Source organism: Molossus molossus, unplaced genomic scaffold, assembly GCF_014108415.1.
Source record: "Molossus molossus isolate mMolMol1 unplaced genomic scaffold, mMolMol1.p scaffold_m16_p_2, whole genome shotgun sequence".
Taxonomy (NCBI): Eukaryota; Metazoa; Chordata; class Mammalia; order Chiroptera; family Molossidae; genus Molossus; species Molossus molossus.
Genome location: NW_023425355.1, coordinates 127,697,015 through 127,717,918, shown reverse-complemented (window position 1 = coordinate 127,717,918; position 20,904 = coordinate 127,697,015). Strand labels below are relative to the sequence as shown.

The 20,904-nt window shown below is 35.5% G+C and overlaps 1 pseudogene; it reads right to left on the bottom strand.

Annotated features, from left to right (window-relative positions):
• Window positions 1-16,980: 16,980 nt before the first annotated feature.
• LOC118635514 lies at window positions 16,981-18,790 on the bottom strand (annotated as a pseudogene).
• Between the last annotated feature and the right edge of the window lie 2,114 nt (window positions 18,791-20,904).

Below are 20,904 nucleotides of genomic sequence, written 5' to 3'. Positions count from 1 at the left end.
GTTACACATTTTTATTATAGGATGATTTACTATGCATATGAACATGTGTATGTATATGTATATATGTTATTTGTAGTACTTCTCAATTTTATAAACATTTGTGAAATCTAGTGACGTTTTTCTTCTCTGTATCCCCATAGGTACAGAGCTTATAGCAAGACCAAGATAGTTTTAGTTATTTAAGGAATATAAATAATAAATTCCAAATATTGATCCAAATACTAATCACAGAAAATAGACAAAACTAAAGTTTGTAAATCTCTATGTAAACACAAGCCTCATTATGGGTGAGTTTATGACATTTTAAAGAATTAGGTCATGATGATACTATACCCAGAGCTCATAGAGGGCAGAGCAGTTAACTTATCTTTAAAAACTGGAGTTTCTGTATTTTATGCAAATAATAAGTATCTATTGCATAAACAGATCAATGAATGAATTAACTCTCACTGTTGTAATATTGATTGATATTATTGACCAAGATACTAAGGAAAATCTTTAAAAATATGTTCTTTGACATAAACCTGAGATTTTGGAAATGGAATAGGACCTTTCTTTTCCACTGGTTCTGTGAATATGAATTTCCTGTGAATATGAAGAGTTGCCAGGCTATTGCTTAGAGAGCAGGCTTAAGCCATACCAGTGCACAGGATAATTTGAAAGTTGTAAGAAGCAAATGCAATACACCATGGGATGTTTCTTCATGTTCAATGGTGTATCATCAGGAATTCTTCTAGCTTGCTACTTTAAAATATCTTTTTGGTTAATAGTGGAAACTTTCAGTATTTAAAATGAGAAAGAGCCCAGGCAGTGTGGCTCAGTGGATTGAGCATCGACCCATGCCCCAAGAGGTCACCAGTTCGATTCCTAGTCAGGCACATGCCCAGGTTGTGGGCCAAATCCCCAGTGGGAGGCATGTAGGAGGAGGCCAATCGATGCTCTCTCTGCTCTCTCTCATTAATGCTTCTCTCCCTCTCCCTTCCTCTCTCTCTAAAATCAATAAAAAAATTTTTTTAATAAATAAAAAATAAAATAAAATGAGTAAGATAAAAAGATAAAATTAGATGTCATCATTGTTGATCATTTGGAGGTTAAAAAGGCAGACAACCTCAAGGGAGAAGAGAGGTCACAAATTCATTTACATAGTGCTTGACCATAGGCAAATCTCCTCCTAAGAGCAGCACTGAGAAGTAGGAGAGGAGGTAGAGGCAGTTTAGGCAGTAAAGGACAGGACCATAAGAAGGGAAGGCTGAGACACGTGGGGAAGTTTGAGATGACTTGGAGCTCAGCAAACAGGCAGCACACCCCAATCCAGTATATAGTAAATCTGGAGGTTTATTCGGATTCAAAATAAAACTAAAATCAACATAGGAAATTGTGCCTCCAAGATTGGAAACAGCTCCTATTTATAGAAATGCAAATTAGAAGCTCCTGGAAGAAGCACAGGTCAATTACAAAACAAAAAACCTGGAAAGCCTAGTTTCAGGCAAGAGAAGAGGAACAGCAATTGATTGTAAAGTTCCTTTTTCTGGGACCCTTATAGTTTTGCAAATGAATTTTATTTACTGTTAAAGAATATAGTGCTGTTAAGTCTGACCTATTCCAATTAATATACCTACTGGTTTCTGGGAGCAAGGCAACATAACTGCTGAATGAGTTCTGCTGCAAAACTATAGAGTATGTTTCTACTGCAGAAAGCCAGGTTACCTTAAAAAGGATTGTAGAGCCCTGCCGGTGTGGCTCAGTGGTTGAGCATCAACCCATGCACCAAGAGGTTGCCGGTTCAATTCCTGATCCGGGCACATGCCCAGGTTGTGGGCCCATTCCCCAGTGGGGGGCATGTAGGAGGCAGCCAGTGGATATTCTCTCTCATTGATGTTTCTGTCTCTCTCTCCCTTTCCCTTCCTCTCTTTCTAAAAACAAACAAACAAACAAACAAACAAACAAAAAACAAACAAACAAACAAAAAACCCAATTGTAGAAAACCAAAATTAGATTTAGAAAAGAAACCAAAAGCAAACACAGGATTTTTCCAAGGGCATTTCTCTTCCTTCTCACTGATAGTTTGGGAAAAGTTTACATTATCATAAAAAGGGAAGCTACTAAGAACCCTATAGATACCTGGGGCTACTTTATTTGTTGTTAACCACACACAACTAACTTGTCTCTATCTTGGGAGTAAAGCTTCTGTACAAATGTCAGAATAGCTAATCAATGTCTCTTTTTAAATGTTATCGGACAATATATATCTTTGTTACTCAAATCTGCCCCAATTCACCTGATAGGGCAAGCTTTCTTAAATCAGTGATGCCCACATATACTTTTTCCAGAAGGGTAATGTAAATTTAGAGCTAGATGACCTAGGGCTAAATCCAGCTAGGTGGGGAAACACAAGCTTTAAAATGTATGGATATTGCTAAGGCAGAATTCCTTGAAAGGACCTGTAGGAAGCTAGCAAGGCATGTATCTACCCCTAGACAAGGGAGCATCACCAGCAACCCCCTTGAGTCCCCTCCCTGCTATGGTGAGTCTGTCTATCTTTTAAATAAAACTTTCCTTTCACTTGCCTCTTTGTCTGTGAAATCATTGTTTGATTTTTCGAGACAATGAACCTGGACCCAAACACCACTGCTTGGTTTCAATAGGGTGATAAATGTCTGAAAGCTTTGATTGGATCACTGAAATAATATAAAAATTAAAGCAGGGCTGAAAATCAAAGCTGGTAATATCTGTCATGTAAAATTAATTAGAAAATGAAACAACCCTTTTGACTGAAATCCTTCCTCTTAGAAATCTGAACCTTTCATTCACTGACTTGTAGATAGCACACACTTAATACTTTAAAGAAATGAATGAAAAAAGGGATGTTTCTTGATTATTGCTCAAAAATGTCCCCCAGCCCTGGCCTATTTGGCTGAGCAGTTAAAGCGTCAGCCTGAGGACCAAAGATTCCTGAGTTCAATTCCAGTCAAGGGCACATACCTCGGTTGCAGTTCAGTCCCTGGCCCTGGTTGGGGTCATGCAGGAGGCAACCAATTGAAGTGTCTCTCTCACATCGATGTTTCTCTCTCTCTCTATCTTCCTCTCTCTCCCTCTCACTCTATCTAAAAATAAATGAAAAAATATCCTTGGGTGATGATTTAAAAAAATGTCCCCCAAATATTTTGAGTTATAATAGCTTTATAAAGTAACTTCCACAACTAAGATGTATTGTGCTCAGATCAAAAAATTAAGAGGCAATAATTAAATTTCTGTTTTATCCTATTTATCACAAGAATGACAACTTGAAGTTATAGAACACAACGAAACAATATTCCATGTAAATATACCACCACAGCCATAGAAAAAAATGATATCACATCAATTTCACATGCTGATACAATGGAACCACACTTGGACTCTACCTTGCAAGAAAATAATTATCATTGCCTCATGTTGAGAGAAGATGGTGTGAGAACTCCAATTGCTAGTAGAACCATCTCTTGCTACAACAAAACAAGCAAGTAAGCAAAGGCCCGGAAAACCATCTTTTTATTAAAATCATTGTGGTCTTCTGAAAAGGTTTTGATTGATGTATATACTGTTTGTTTTAAAAATAAATTTTAAAGCATATAAAGTGCAAACAGCACATGATATAATAGTTTCTATAAAAACATTGCATATATTATTGACCAGATTGAGGCATTATGTAATTTCGGTCTTGCATAAATTATCAATATATAACCCATTATTGCAGTGGAAATTTATTCTATTTGAAAAAAGTTTTAGCTTTCAGCATGAAAGAAGATTCAGCAAATCCTGCTTATGCACTAATACAAGGTCTTATGCTATATATCTTGTTCAGCAATACTATTTTACACTCTATTGCCTGATGCATCTATCTAATTTTTATCATCTGAAAAATACTTAGTCACATTTTAATGTTTTTATTTATTTATTCATTTACTGTTTCCATGTATAATGAAAGAATGAGCATACCACTGAAAAAGAAAAAGGATGGAAGAGAGAATAATTAAATCCATTTGCTTGCACATTGCTTCAGATTTAGCTAAGATATCTATTACAAGTAACAAATAATGCAACCATATTTTATAAACTTCTGGAGCATCTGTACTCCAAGATTACTTTTAAGTTTTCTCCTAAATTTTCTTAACAATCTATGAGGAGCAAAAACGGAGCAAAAATATCTGCAAATGTTGATTATAATTTTTATTGAAAGACTTTAGTCATATATTCTAATCATAAAAGAAAAATTATGCATTTTACCAAAGAAGAATATGGACAAAGAGGCAAAAAATTATAGTTGTTTAATCTTGAGATATCGACATGATTAATATATCAATATACACGTGTGTATCTATATTTCTATATCTTTTGTATTGTTTAATTGACCGTTATTTTGCCTAGTAATACAAATATGAGAGCATATCTTGTATTGTATTAGAAAATAGCATGCTATGGCGATCCCCAACTAGGAAATATCCAGTGTTCATCACACAAATAGTATATAAATATGGAAAATAAATAGAATGTTTGTATTTTTCATAATTTCAATCTTCCATCTGTACATGTGATTAAAAATTTTATAAACATTTGAGTGCACTGTGTGCTCTCTTTTTATTCTTCAAACGTTATTTTTCTCTGCTTTGAATTCTATCCTACTCATATTTTAGGTTCACGCTCTAGGTCACTTTCCTCTCAAAAGACTTCCCTGTCCTTCCAGATCAAATTAAGTGTCCTGTTAGGTACTCCTGGAACATCCCTACTTTTCTGTCATAACATTTTTTTTTAATTTTTTTGTTACAGATGTTTCTCCTTTTTTACCCCATTGGCACCCCCCTCCCCACCCCACCCCCACCCTATCCCCGGCTTTGTTGTCCATGTCCATTGGTCATGCATACATGCATATAAGTTCTGTGGTTTAGCTCCTCCCACCCCAACCCCCTCTTCTGATGGATGTCAGTCTGTGCCCTACTTCCATGTTTCTGGGTTTACCGTATTCCTCAGACTGTTATGTTCATTATATTCCGTATATAAGTGAGATCATGTGGTATTTGTCTTTTTCTGCTTGGCTTATTTCACTTAGGATAATGCTTTCCAGGTCCCTCCATGTCGTATCAAAGGATAAGAGATCTTTCTTTCTTACAGCTGCATAGTACTCCATTGTGTATATGTACCACTGCTTTTTTATCCATTCGTCTACTGATGGACACTTGGGCTGTTTCCAGATCTTAGCTATTGTAAATAGTGCTGCTATGAACATGGGGGTATTTTTTAATTGTTTCTCTTCTACCACTAAACCTTTTCTCTGTTAAGGGAGCCATTGAGTTTATCTTATTCACCATTGTGTTCTCTGACCCTACACGAATATCTGGCACATAATGTATTTCAAATAAAATGTTTTTTACTAAAAGAGTACTAAAATGAGCCCAGCCAGTGTGGCTTAGTGGTTGCGCATCAACCTATGCACCAAGAAGTTGCCAGTTCGATTCCCGGTCAGGGCACATGCCCAGGTTGTGGGCCAGATACCCAGGGGGGGCATCCAGTAGGTGGCCAATCAGTGTTCTCTCTCATCAATGTTTCTATCTCTTTCTCCCTCTTTCTTCCTCTCTCTCTAAAGTCAATAAAGAAAAATGGAAAAAAAAGAGTACTAAGATGAGCATCTAGGAGAATGTCTAGAACATATTACTTACTCAAGAAATATTTGTTTAAACATGCATTATTATCTTTAGAACTCCCACCTCCTGCTATAACCATAATTTCACTTATGCAGTGGTAAATCAAAAACTTTATTTTATTTTAATTCCCAGAAAGTTTCATTCATAATTCATCAATATGGATAAAAAATGGAAGAAGCAATACGATATTGGATTGTATAATGGAAGAATGATCATAGATCTAAGCATGATACTAACTAACCAAGGTCCATTTTTTATAATAGGACATGCATAGAAGAATCCTGAAAATAATAGCAGTGAAATTCTCACATGGTAGGATGGGTATAAGACACCCTTCCTTAGGCTCTTACAAAGATTTCAGAGACTGTTTTGCTAAGTAGTTTGCAGGGTAAGGCTCAGTGACACAATAGGTTATTTTCACCTAGAGTTATTCTAGTTTACAAATTGTGCTTTTGGATATAGTCCAGAGGTAAGATCCATAAGTGAACTTGTAATAGGATTGAAGTCTCACTTGAATTGTCAGAAGCTGACCCATTGCCAATCCACTATTCAGTCTGGAATGAATGCTTAATCAGGCAACCTTCTAGCTTTGACACATTATACCTTCTGCAAATTATGCTTTAGGTAATATAGTCCATTCTTTAAAACCCTATAAGCTTTTCAAACTGAGGTTACGGTGTACGTTCTCACATGGCCTTGAATGTCAGTTTGTTGATATATACATTTCAAATCTCTTTTATAGCCAATTACTTAAGGAAAGTATAAAAGGATTAACAAATTTTTAAGGATACATTAATATGAACACAGGACATCAATTCTTAACCGTTTATAAAATTTCACTTTTAAATGTTAAGTCACACATATTTATGGATAGATATTTGGCAACTATGAATTATTATAAATAAAAGTAATTTTTACCAATTGTCATTGGCATAGTTGATGATATAATTGCAATGTTTTACTTTGTGCAATTGGTTCAAGCAATGGATATTTATTAAGTGCCTACTATGTTACAGTAACTTCTTAATAGTAGCATTTATAGACTTCAATCTTAAATTCACTTTTTCACTCTATAATTACAATTAATTTTATCTAATCATGGAGTTCATCAATAAAGTGAATTTTAATTGTAAATTGTAAATTAAACATATTATGATTCTTTTTTTTTTTTTAATCCTCACCCGAGGACATTTTTCCATTTTTTGTACATATAGAGTGGGAGGGAGAGAGAGGAAGAGAGAGAGAGAGAGAAACATCGATGTGAAAGGGACACATCAAGTGGCTGCCACCCGCACGACCAACCAGGGCCGGGGACAAACTGCAACCGAAGTACGTGCCCCTAGCGGGAACCGAACCCGGGTCTGTCCAGACCGCAGGCCGACGCTCTAACCGCTGAGCCAAACCGGCCAGAGCGAACATATTATGATTCTTAATTTGAATCTTTGTCACTCTGCTAATATTCAATGCAGTTCAAAATAAAATTTAACACCTTGTAAAGTCATCATCAATATAATGATAGGATTAAAAACAAGTAAAATATAGAGAGCTTAAAAATATGTAATTAATAGACATACTGCACAGTTTGATTCTACCTATAATTTTTCTCTGTAAAAATTGATTACATTAATCTATACCATAATCTAAAACCAAGAATAAAGCAAAACTCTGTGTCTTTATGATGCAAAATATGTCAAAACCATTATTTCAAGATAAGTTACAGTTGAACCTTAATCCTGAAGAACAGGTGCCCATATTTATACACTAATAAAATTAAGGCTGGTTAATTAAATCACAAATGATTGAATTTGTGACAGATTTAATATCACTTATCAAAGTCCTTAGAGAGAGAATTGCTTTATATGTCAATTGTGGACATCTACTAAAATATCATGTTTTCCTAAATTTATATTTCATATAACTCTGTATGGAGATTTCTGAAAGAATTCTATTATTTTGATTGTGACATGATTCCTAAATAAAATCATTTCCCCAAACTAATTAATCATGTATAATTTAAAAAGTATATTTTTGTATACTATTTTCATGGTCTAATTTTAATAGAGATATAATTAGTTTCCTATTTTTTATTAATTTGTTTTTGTTTTATTTTGTTTTGATGCATGGAGCACTATACAACCCAAAGCTCCAAAACACTATCTAGGACCCGAGATGTCAAATAATTTACTGTTATAAACCAGCCTCACTGGGCTGGTGTGGCTCAGTGGTTGAGCATTAACCCATGCACCAAGAGGTCACCCATTTAATTCCAGGTGGGGACACATGCCCAGGTTGTGGGCCAAATCCCCAGTGGGGGGCATGCAGGAGGTGACCAGTCAATGTTCTCTTTCATCAATGTTTCTATCTGTCTCTCTCCCTTTCCCTTCTTCTCTCTCTAAAATCAATAGAGAAAAAAACTGTTTTTAAATAAATAAACCAGCCTCTAACCCCACAGCAACTGCCACCCCTGGTGTTCATTGATTACATTAAATTCAATCTTTCTATTATAGAAATACTTCCCTTGTTTAAGGTACAGTAATCTTCATTTTCATTAACAATGAATGACTGTTCATCATTATAAAGATTTCATTTCCAAAACCTGTGGAATTAATAATAGCAGGTATTAGGGGACCTCACTGCTTTTATCAGTGGTTGTACAGTATTGGCAAATAGCAACCAATTCTTTCTATGCTAGTCTCTTATTAGTTATGACTATTTCCTTAGATAATGGTGAAAATCATTTTTATATTGATTATTAAATTTTATTCCTTAAACTGAAATGGCTTAAAAAACAGGACAAAGCAATTAATTCCACCAGATCTTAAGTAGAAATTCTAGTGATACATTTTTAAATTATTAGGTCATTTTCTTTTTCTTAGCTTTTATATATGAAGAATATCCAAAGCAAAAATGACTTAAGAAATTGTTTCAGTTATTAGTGGGCTTAATATTTTGTTGGCTGAATTTTACTAGGGAATGGAAAATTAATTAAAGTAATAATTTAATGTATTTGTATTGCCCTGGCATTCCAGAATGAGTGTACAGTCCAGGGCTGTAGCGCAAAAGTTTTCAATAGTAAATCCAAGTTAAAAAAAAAAAATTAGGCTGGAATGAATAAGGGATAAGAAAGAGAATACAAAGAGTTTTACATTTTTTTAATTTTTAAAAGTGTCCCAAATTTAACTTTCCATGGGCTCTTACAAGACAACAAAGAATATTTTCAAAGGCATGCTATAGATAGATTGACTGTGAAGCAATATTTCACAAAAAATGAAATTAAAACTAGCCCCTTTTTAAATGAGCTAAGAATGAAAAGAGAGGCCACCTTCTGCTTACAGAAAAGTATGATTTTTCACAATAGTAGAGATCATTCCAACTATTTCTGTTTACTGGAAGGGGTTGTGTAAATTGGGTTTATATTTTCCTCAAGTGTTTGTTATAATTCTTCAATGAAACCAAATGGGATTGAAGTTTCCTTGGGAAAATAATTTTGATAATATATTCAATTTATTTTATAGTTATTGAAAGGTGAAAGAAAGGCAGTGGTTCTCAGTGTGCGGGCATGCTAAATATCAATCTCAGATGATAAATCAAGAAAAATTGGGTTTGCTTAAGAAAATGGGACTGGGGAGGTTGGGATATCCAAAGGCAGTCCTTTGGATCAATAATGGCAGTCCCTAGGAGCTGGAGTTTAGATCAATAATGGCAGTCCCTAGGAGCTGCCATGGGGTATTGGATCAATAATGGCAGTCCCTAGGAGCTGGAGTTTCATCCTTATATGCATCCACTAGCAGGAAGCTTTTGTTATCAGTGGGTTTTGGGGTCTTGGTTTGTGGGTTTGGGCAAGGAGTTGGGTCTACAGAAATGTGGATGTGTGATCGGGTGATTCTTTGGCTCCTGGTGTCCAGTTGCATTTCTTGTCTGGCTAGTTCTCCTGTGGCAGGAAGTTTGGTCTTTGTTCTGTGGCAGGGAAGCTTGCAAAATGGCCATTAGGAATTATATTGCCTGTATAAGTCCTAACAGTTATATAATTATTAATTCAGTTCTAATATTTTTTTTGTAATTTGACAATTTTATCTAAATTTCCCAGTTCAATGGAATTGAGTTTGTGTCTCCCCAAAATTTATATGTTGTAAAGGAGTCCCGAGTGTGATGGTATCTTTGAAATATGATTAGGTGATGAGAGTGGAAATCTCATGAGTAGGATTAATGACTTTATAAGAAGAGGCCAGAAGGCTCCCCTGCCTCCTTCTGTCATGTGGGGACACAGAGAAAAGATAGCTGTCTATGAACCAGGAAGGTGAAGCAGATTCTCACTGGACACTGAATATCCCAAAGCCTTGATCTTGGACTCCCCTGTTTCTAGAACTTTAAGAAGTAAGTTTCTGTTGTTTATAAGTTATCCAGTCTATGGTATTCTTTTATAGCAGCTCAAATGGACTAAGACAGAGTTGTTCATAGTATCATTTTGTTATCTTGCTTAATGCCTACCAGATTTGTAAAAATACTCCCATCTTTATGGTTTATAGTTATTATGCCTTATTTCTTAATTTTTCTGATTAGCTCTCTGAGATAGGCAACTGATTTGGTTTAATAGGTTATCTCCCAATGTATATTATTTTCTTTAGTCTGTTTTGAGGTTTAGTGTTCTTGGCAATATTCTATTTTTATTATGCTTTCAGTATAATCTTCATTATCAGAATAGTTCATTAACATTGAAATCCTATCTGATATCCATTGTAATTTTGTTTTTGACCTATGGGTAATTGTTTTTATTTTGTTAATCCTCATCTGAGGATATTTTTCCATGGATTTTTAGAGAGAGTGTAAAGGAGGGAGGGAGGAAGAGGGAGAGAAACACTGATGTGAGAGAGACACATCGATTGGTTGCCTCCCACATGACCCAGACCAGGGCTGGGGATCAAACCTGCAACCCAGGTAACATGCCCTTGACCAAAAAGGAACCAGTGACCCTTAAGTCCTCAGGCCAGTGTTCTAACTGCTAAGCCAAACTAGCTAGGGTCTATGGGTAATTTTAAATTGAATTTATTTCAAACACAGTGGGGATTACTTATCTTTCCATATTAATTTCTAAGACAGATATATACCGATTTAAAAAACAACGACCTATGTATGTTTTCTTTTCCTTGAGATTCCTTGAGCCTTGCTTCATGATCCAGTATATGCTAACCTTTTATAAGTTTTCAATGCATGCTTGAAAGGATTGTGTATTCTGCAATTTCTCCTCAAGTCAATGAGTAAATGAAAAAAAAATCTAATTTTAAAATTTTAGTGAAAAAGCCCGTCATAAAAGATCATATGCTATATGATTACCTTTATGTGAAAGATCTAAAATAGGCACACATATATAATGATAGAAGTAGAATGGTGATTGCTTAGGGCTGGAGGCCTAATGGGTGATATAACTAAACAGTACAAGTTTTCTTTTTGAGGTAATGAAAATGTCCTAAAATTTACTGTGGTGAAGATTGTATAATTCTGTGAATATACTAAAAATCTTTGAATTGTACACATTAAATGAATGAGATGCGGCTCAGTGGATTGAGCATTGTCCCATGGACTGAGAGGTCTAGTTCGATTCCCGGTCAGGGTACATGCCCGGGTTGCAGGCTTGATCCCCAGTGGGGGGCGTGCAGGAGGCAGCCCATTGATGTATCTCTCACATTGAAGTTTCTATATCTCCCTTCCTCTCTCTCTAAAGAATCAATTAAAAACATTTAAAAATAAAATATATGAGTGACTTGTTTGCTATGTGAATTATATTTCAATGAAACTACTAGAAAAAGAAATAATTCCTTTTTTAAACACATTTTTATTATTATTTTTTATTTTTTTATCCTCACCTGAGGACATTTTTCCATTTTTTTGTTCAGATAGAGTGGGAGGGAGAGAGAGGAAGAGAGAGAGAGAGAGAGAGAGAAACATCGACGTGAAAGGGACACATCGAGTGGCTGCTACCCGCACAACCCAACCAGGGCCAGGGACAAACTGCAACAGAGGTACATGCCCTTAGCGGGAACCGAACCCACGTCTCTCTGGACTGCAGGCCGATGCTCTAATCGCTGAGCCAATCTGGCCAGGGCAAGAAATAATTATTTAAAAAACTTGAGCCCAAAAGGAGAAATATGCATCAGTTTCATTAATTTGAATTTGCTATGATGACTCCTCAGAGCTTTATGTTAATTCACACTTTGATTAGTAAGTGCTTTGTGATTTTTTAACCAAAAAAGCAAATGAAGCATTCACTATACATATAGAGGCAGACTCCTTGACCTTTAAAGACAGGTCCTTCTCAATTTGTGCAAAACTTAAACTGTAAGGCATTAAATAGTTTCACAGTGATGGTGCTTACATTACATTTTCTTCTTCTGTTTAAGTATTTGATAGTTAAAATAATAAGCAATTGATATTGTATGCTACAACCATTATCATCGCTCTTTTAATAATTTCAAACACGTTTTCAATAAAACAAACTATAAAGATATCAATAAACTTGTTAATTTTACATATAACTTAAGTTCTATAAATTGATAGCTCTAGAAAAATTGCATTTAAATTTTCCTCAGGAAGAACTATGTCTAGTTCTCCAATTGTAAATATACCAGTACGGACAAGCACTAACATATTTATATTTTGGCACTCAGTAAAACCAAGATCAATAGAGTAGGCACAAACATGGAAACAAATAGGTCCTTTACAGCTGTTAATAAAGGAAAATACTTGCTGGCTTTGATCACAGCATTTAAATGTGCCCCAAAAGTAGTAGAAAAGCTTATGTTCCTCAAGGTGATGCTTTCTGTGAATCATTTTCAGGCTCTACAACTCATGTATTATAAACAAGCAATCTCTGTGTAGTTTAAAAACAGTGTAAAACATTGAACTTGTCTTTGTTATACAATACATTATATACATAGAAAGCACTGAATAAAACTATCAGACAAAATGAAGACCACTATGATGTTATGACTTGGCACTTGGCAAAAAATGTTTTGAGGGAGTGAATAGTGTGTGTGTGTGTGTGTGTGTAAGAGACAGAGAGACAAAGACAGAGACACAGAGAATTACTTACTCCAAACTTACTAATAGTTGCAAATAATCTTAAACATAATAGAGTTGTATCAGGTAAAATAATAATTAATAATTAAATCAGAAGAGTAAAAAATTCTGAAGATAAAATTAAAGAGATTAAATTTTATTTTCATTTTAATTCAGTATAATTATTTTCTAAAATAATAACCTACAAGAAAAAGAATGCCTAACTCCAGGATCTATCATCCTTCTTTTTTTATTCTTAATAGCAATGATTATGTGATATATTTCTATATTTACATGAATATAATTGTTGTAGAAGAAAATAAAGGAAGTATTTTTAATTAGAAAATATTTTTGTTATAGATCTAAATAAGAATATGTTCTATAACTGATTATATTTGGAAAGTCAGATATTATGGAGAAAAATGGAGTATTATAAAATTTTTCAAAATTTAAATATATACTTGAAATTCTTCAAATAGCAGACTTATCATCACAGCTTCAATAATTAAACCATTATTATATCTTTGCATCTTACAAAATAACCTCTGATTGGAGATAACTTACTATAATTTTAATAGATCTATCAAAAGAGAAAACAACTTAATGAAATATAGTTTGTTTTCAACTTCTTACATAATACATGCTCAAACTCACAAATACACAAAAACACACTGAGCCAAATATATATATATATATACATAAATATATATTTTCTTAGTTACTTAGATATATATTCCTGTACAAGGTGATGTGTCAATGGTTTTGTCTATATGTATATCTATTTTTATTGTTTTTTGTAATAGTGCAGAGAAAAACATTACCTACTGTTTAAATTTGATCTAAATGTAACCTTTTAATGAAATATTTTGGAAGAATAGCATAAGTGATACAGGTTGACACAATTCAGGAAATTGAAATATTTTATATTCAGAAGGATATGTGAGTTTAGGATATCAGAAAAAGACCAAACAATTTTAGTGTCAACAGGAACACAAGATATTTAAGAAAAAGAAAGTAATTGAATTAAATAAATCTTAAAGTTTATAAAATGAACAATTACAGTATATGGATGTTGAAAGCAGAATTAAATTTGAAATTCTATGCATACATTTTTAATTAATTGTTCATAGTTTGTGTTGTTAAAATATATTATGGAATTTTTTCAATAAGACAGCTAGGTCTATCATGGCAAAAATCTATATACGATAAACTCTTATGATCCACATTTTGAACCTGTTTTTACTTTTTTTTGTGTCAGTGTGTAGTCTTGATGTCAGTTCAGATGACAAAAAATAGCATTTATGTATATGTCTATAAGTTACTGCCATTAGAATCAATTGAAAATTATTATTGCTTTGCATTGCTTATTTGGTTTCAAAAAGAAAGACACGCCCTAGCTGGTTTGGCTCAGCGGTTAGAGTGGCGGCCCGTGAACCAGAGTTCCGGGTTTGGTTCCTGCCAAGGGCACGTACCTCCGTTAGAGTTTGTCCCCAGCCCGGGTTGGGGTTGTGTGGGTGGCAACCAATCAATGTGTCCCTCTTGCATTGCTGTTTCTCTCTTCCTCTCTCCCTCTCTCCCTCCCGCTCTATCTGAAGATAAATGCAAAAATGTACTCGGGTGAGGATAAATAAATAAGAAAAACACATTACCATTTTTCAGTTTCCTAAAGTACATTAGCTGGAAAAGGTGCCACTGTGGATTCAGGTTTAAAAAGGAGGGGAAAAGCCCTGGCCGGTTTGGCTCAGCAGTTAGAGCGTCAGCCTGCCGACCAAAGAGTTTTGGGTTCAATTCCTAGTCAAGGGCATGTACCTTGGTTTTGGGTTTGATCCCTGGCCCTGTCAATCTCTCTCTCTCTCTCTCTCTCTCTCTCTCTCTCTCTCTTTAAAAAAAATGGAAAAATATCCTCAGCTGAGGATCAAAAAAAAGGAGGGAAAAGGATTGAAAAACACATACTTTCTTTAGGAACTAGTGTTTGTAGTTTTGTTAAATTATATGTAGGTAGATTAAATGTCACACTGTTTTATAAATTCAAGTAAGAAAAGTAATACATTAGTCTTCAGACACTACAGTTTGTCCAACTCCTATCTTTAGATTTGGTCCTGATATTAAAATAAAGCTAAAAACCTGCTGACTATAATATGAATCATAAAATGTGAAATTCTTCAATCCAGAAATTTTACACTGTATTATGTTTAATTATGTTTGTAATGAATACAAGTTATTGCTTTAGAGTGTCCAAATTAGTTTATTTCTATGAAATTTAAGCAGTTACTCTGTAAGTGTTGATATACAATAAAAACTAAGATATGCTTATCCTTGAGGAAAACAATGTCAAATATATTTAAATAAATTTAAACTTGTGTTAAAATATATATTAAGTCCTGCATACATTACATTTCAATAACAGTGGAGTACAATGAATTCATCAAATATTCTGAAGTTTCAGCCTGTCCACAAAGTATTATTTTACATTTTTTTTCCAAGCTCCTGAAAAGCTAACTATACTCGTGAGCTAGTACCACAAAAATGCTGCATAATAAAACATTTCAATTTCTCAGTTACTTAGGGTTTGGCTGATCTAGTTTTGGCTTAGCTGGTACCTAGTAGTTCCACTGGACTTGGCTACAGGTAATACCAAGTTGAAGTCTGCTCCATGTGTATCATTCTGTAGCCCAAGGTTGAGGGGCAGTGGATAACTAGGGCATTTTTTTTTCTCCTGAAGATGGCATAAGTGTCAAGAGGTCCAAGCCAACCTATGATTGAATATTTCAAGTCTTTGCTTACATCACTTTAGTTAATATTCCTTTGGTCAACAACACACATGGCCATGTACAAATTAAAAAATCAGGGACATACACTTCACTCACCATTAGGCCTTGGAAATAGGATGGAAGAATATTTTTATCAAAGGAGAATGAGGAATGAAACCAGTAATTCCACTCTATCCCTTCTTGCTATTGTTCTATTTTGTAAACATTGTCTGACCACACTGCCATAAGCAGTGATTGCTGTTTCACCTTTGTGTTCTTGAGGTTGTTTACATCTATCCACCTCTCACTGCATTTGCAATTTCATGAAGTTGTACTAATGCAGTAGATTTTACATTGTGAAGGCCACTGCAATATCGTATCCTCTCTTGGAGTTCCAGGGCATTTCTCTTGGCCTAGAGTTTAGAAAGTATTCAATGCACAATATTTTAACTAGTAAAATGAGACAAAAACAACACATGCATTTATTTGTTGAAATAAATATTTAAAAATATTTACTTAATTTAAAAAACATTTGGAAATATTTTACTAGAAATATTAAATAGCCCCTCCCATTATTTTTGCGAGCCCTTTCTGTTAAGTTGCACCCCAAAGTTTCAACTTCAAATTCACTGTAAATCTTTTTTATCTGGAAACTTTAATGACAGCTGCTTCTGTGCAAGGCGGATTGAATTAACAACCATAATTTTGCGTGTGTGTGATTTTGTAAAATGGAAGGTTTTATAACAGCACAAAAATTAAATTTATAAAAACAAATTAAAAATCACCTACGACTTTGCACAAATGCAACGAAAGTAATGATTGTACAAACCCTACTATGTATCAGTTTGGATGTGGAAGATATAAACATAATGTGAGCAAGTGACCATATAGGCTCTACCTTCAGTGTTTGAAATGACTAAAGAAATAAACCACCTAAGGACTATATGAGACCAAAAGTGTCCAAGTATTGTGCTGGGTATTTTGGCACCTTGTTACTCTAAATTTCTTTCTTTCTTTCTTTCTTTTTCTTTATTGATTTTAGAGAGAGAGGAAGGGAGAGGGAGAGAGAGCTCAAAACATTGATGAGAGAGAACATCAATTGGCCGCCTCTTGCATGCCCCCTACTGGGGATCTGGCCCACAACTTGGGCACCAGCCCTGACTGGAAATCAAACTGATGACCTCTTGGTGCATGGGTTGCCGCTCAACCACTAAGCCACACTGGCCGGACTCTAAATTTCTTATATATTGATAAGATACAATTGATGCACATGAAAAACACATTTTAAATATTGAAGCTCATTTACTAAATGTCAAAATAACATCAAACATAGAGGCTCTGAGTCTGGCAAGTTTGTGGCCTGCTAAAACTGCTTTTCAATGTTCTCACAGGAGTTTATGGGGCTTAGTATTCGCCTCATCTCTGTAGTGGTTGATATAAAATGTAAACAAAGTTCTGGCTCAAGTTTCACTTCCAAGGGCATAGTGTCAGGCCTTAGGCTAAATAAAACAATTGTATCTGGAGTTTTTGAAGCGTAAGCACATTGCAGGACTATACTTCTTCAAATACAAAACTTGCTTGCTGTTAAAAGCTCCACAGCACTTTTGTCTTATGAATTGTACTGAATCTTCATATTTCATTCCACCTTCAGTTAATGCTCAGGTAACCAGCCCTGGAGCTCTCCTGAGACCTGTGGCACAGTGAACTGCAGTACAAGAACCAGGATCTTCACGGAATTTGTTTTGCAGATTTTAACCACTTATTAGCAATCTGCCTGGATGGTGGTCCACCATCACCAAAAGGCCAGTCCAGAGTCTGGATGCCTTCATGCCCTAAAATGGTGGTGGTGTAAGTTGCTCCACACAGTCTTACTATGGTGTGACATCGTTATTCTTTCTTTTCTTTTTTCTTTCTTTATTTTATTCTTTTTTCCCCCATCACCATTGATCCCTCTATACCCTCTTCCACCTCCACCCACCCCATTTCCCCCTCACAATCACCACACTGTTGTCATGTTCATCAGATCCTTCTCTTTTTTCTTTTTGTTAAATCCCTCCACTCCCCCCCCCAAGAGGTGTTCTCTACCTATGAGTTTGTCTCTGTTTTGCTTCTTAGTTCAGTTTGTTCATTAAATTCCACATACGAGTGAAATCATGTGCTACTTTTCTTCCGCTGGCTTATTTCACTTAGTATAATGTTCTCCAGGTCCATCCATGCTGTTGCAAAGGGTAAAATTTTCTTCTTTTTTACAGCTGAGTAGTATTTTATTGTGTAAATGTACCATGGCTTGTATCCACTCATCTACTGATCGGCACTTGGGCTATTTCCAATTCTTGGTTATTGTAAATAATGCTGCCATGAACATAGGGGTGCATATATTCTTTTGAATTAGTGTTTCAGGGTTCTTCAGCTAAATTCCCAGAAGTGGAATTGCTGGGTCATAAGGCAGTTCCATTTTTAATTTTTTGAGGTAACTCCATACTGCGTCCCACAGTGGCTGCACCAATGTGCATTCCCACCAACAGTGCACAAAAGTTCTCTTTCTCCACATCCTTGCCTACACTTGTTGTTTGTTGACTTATTGATGGTGGCCATTCTGACAGGTGTGAGGTGATATCTCAATGTAGTTTTAATTTGCATTTCTCTGATGATTAGTGACTTTGAGTATCTCTTCATATGTCTATTGGCCATCTGTATGTTCTCTTTGGAGAAGTGTCTATTCAGGTCCTTTGCCCATTTTTTAATAGGATTGTTTGCTTTTTGGTGTTGAGTTTTGTAAGTTCTTTATAAATTCTGTATATTAACTCCCTTACCACATGAAATGCCAAATATGTTCTCCCATTCGGTAGTTGTCTTTTCATTTTGTTGATGGTTTTCTTTTGCTGTGCAAAAACTTCTTAGTTTGATGTAGTCCCGTTTGTTTACTTTTTCTTTTGTTTCCCTTGCCTGAGGAGACATAACAGAAGAAACGCTGCTATGAGAAATGTCCGAGATTTTACTGCCTATGCTTTCTTCCAGGATTTTTATGGTTTCAAATCTAACATTTAAGACTAATCAATTTTTAGTTTATTCTTGTGTATGGTGTAAGAAGGTGGTCTAGTTTCATTTTTTTTTTTTCACATATCTGTCCAATTTTCCAAACATCATTTATTGAATAGACTATATTTAGCCCATTGTATATTTTGCCTCCTTTCTAACATTATTTTTAAGTTCCTGTAAGAATTTGCTTAGGGAGGCATTGGTTGGACTGTAAGCAATGACAAATCTCATATTTCTGAATGCAGTCTCTCCAGGAGCAAGACGGTTCATCTCAGTCCTGTTGATATAATTACATTTTAAAAAACAAAGATTGCTTCAACTGCAGTTCAAATTTTCAGTGAATTAAACATGCAAGTTAGAAGTAATAAAAAATGAAATCAACCTTCAACCAAAATGAATCGATACGTTAATACACTAGTACATAGAAAATCACTGCACTCAACTTTATCCCATTCCAGTCAGAATTCTGGTAAAATGCCTTGCCATTCAGGTCAGCTCTGCAATGTCCACCTAATTCAGTTTTGTGAGAACTTCTCAAGTTGTAACAGCTTTCTAGAATTCACTAGTCTGCATAGAGATTGGATGGAGCTTGGCGGTAATCTATATGACTCCTTAGAAAGTTAATACATATGTGACCAAGATCACTGGAGAACTGAGGGATATATTGACTCATTGACAAATGTGTCCTGACTGAACAGTGGGTCCCGAGGTGGAAGTGACGATGCTCCAGTCAGTGCACATCTCTGGAGAAGCTCATCACTGAGCATATCTATTGCCATTGGAGTCCAAGTGGCCCTACCTGCCTCCCTTTTGTTCTCTGCTTAAAGGACAAAGGGAGAACCTGGCCACCAATCATGGTCAGAGGATCCTGGCCAAGCTCCCACTAGGAGGGGCTAGGCGGGGGTAAGGCAAAGTCTGAAGCATCACTAAGGGGAATTAGCCTCCCAAGTATCAGAACTACTTATTTATATGGTGATGTTTAATAAATTAGTCTACAGAAATTAGTCTACAGATTTTTTTTTTTTTTATCCTGACCCGAGGACATTTTCCCATTTTTTTGTTCAGGTAGAGTGGGGGGGAGAGAGAGGAACAGAGAGAGAGAGAGAAACATCGACGTGAAAGGAACACATCGAGTGGCTGCCACCCGCACGACCGACCAGAGCCGGGGACAAACTGCAACCAAGGTATACGCCCTTAGCGGGAACCGAACCTGGGTCTCTCAGGACCGCAGGTCGACACTCTAACCGCTGAGCCAAACCGGCCAGGGCAGTCTACAGATCTTTAATGCGAACTTTCTAATGCACAGATCATGTTTCATATTAGATGACCATTAAACGTCAGCTCCTGCTAGCCAGTGTGGCTCAGTGGTTGAGCACTGACTCATGCACCAAGAGATCGCCCGTTCGATTCCCTATCAGGACACATGCCCAGGTTGCGGGCCCAATCCCCATTGGTGGGCATGCAGGAGGCGGACAATCTATGTTCTCTCTCATTGATGTTTCTATCTCTGCCTATCCCTTCCTCTCTCTTTCTAAAATCAATAAAACATGTTAAAAAATAAATAAACAAAATAAATAAATGTCAGCTCCCTTTCTTCATATAAACAGCGAATTAAAGGTGATAATTAGAGGTTGCCTTGAATTAACATGACAATTTCATCATTATTTAACAACAATAATTGGTTGCAGAACCAATGATTCCTTTGGAGCAGCAGTTAGTGGCACTGTGCTCCATGCTGTCTGGGATATCGTTCATAGTATTTTCCTCCGTTTGCTATAAACCTGATGTGTTTTATATCCAGCCACTATGGGCATTTCAAATCAATTTCCCCACATACAAGCATGATCTGGTTTGTAAGACTTAAACATAATAAGTATTAAAAAGAAAGAAAAAAATAGAAGAATGAAAATAAGTCAATCAGTCTAAGGGTGATCTACAGCTCTTCATCTCATTAGGTCTTTAATTCTATCCAGGATAAGGAGAAAGTTAGAGTGGGATTGGGGGAAGAGATTATGGAGTAAGAACTGCTGACTCCTCTTTATCCTGGAGTGGGGATTGGGACAAAAAAATACAAATGACCTCTATATTTTCAAAAAAGAGAGAGGGAGAGAGAGAGAGGGGGGAAGAAAGAAAGAGAGAAAGAAAGATCTAAAGGTCTTTAGACCTTTAGCAACTCTTCTCCATCTGATCTTGAACTACAGAAGGTGAGAAGAAAACTAGTAAGGAAAAAGAGATTGTGGAAAAAGTATGTGCTATATTGTGTGTAAAATGATAACTTATCATATTTATTGTCCCTGGAGAGAAAAGAAAAATAATGTGTATATGGTTATATTCGTATATTTTATTCTAGCATAAGGTGAGGAAACAGGGAGTGTACAATTCAA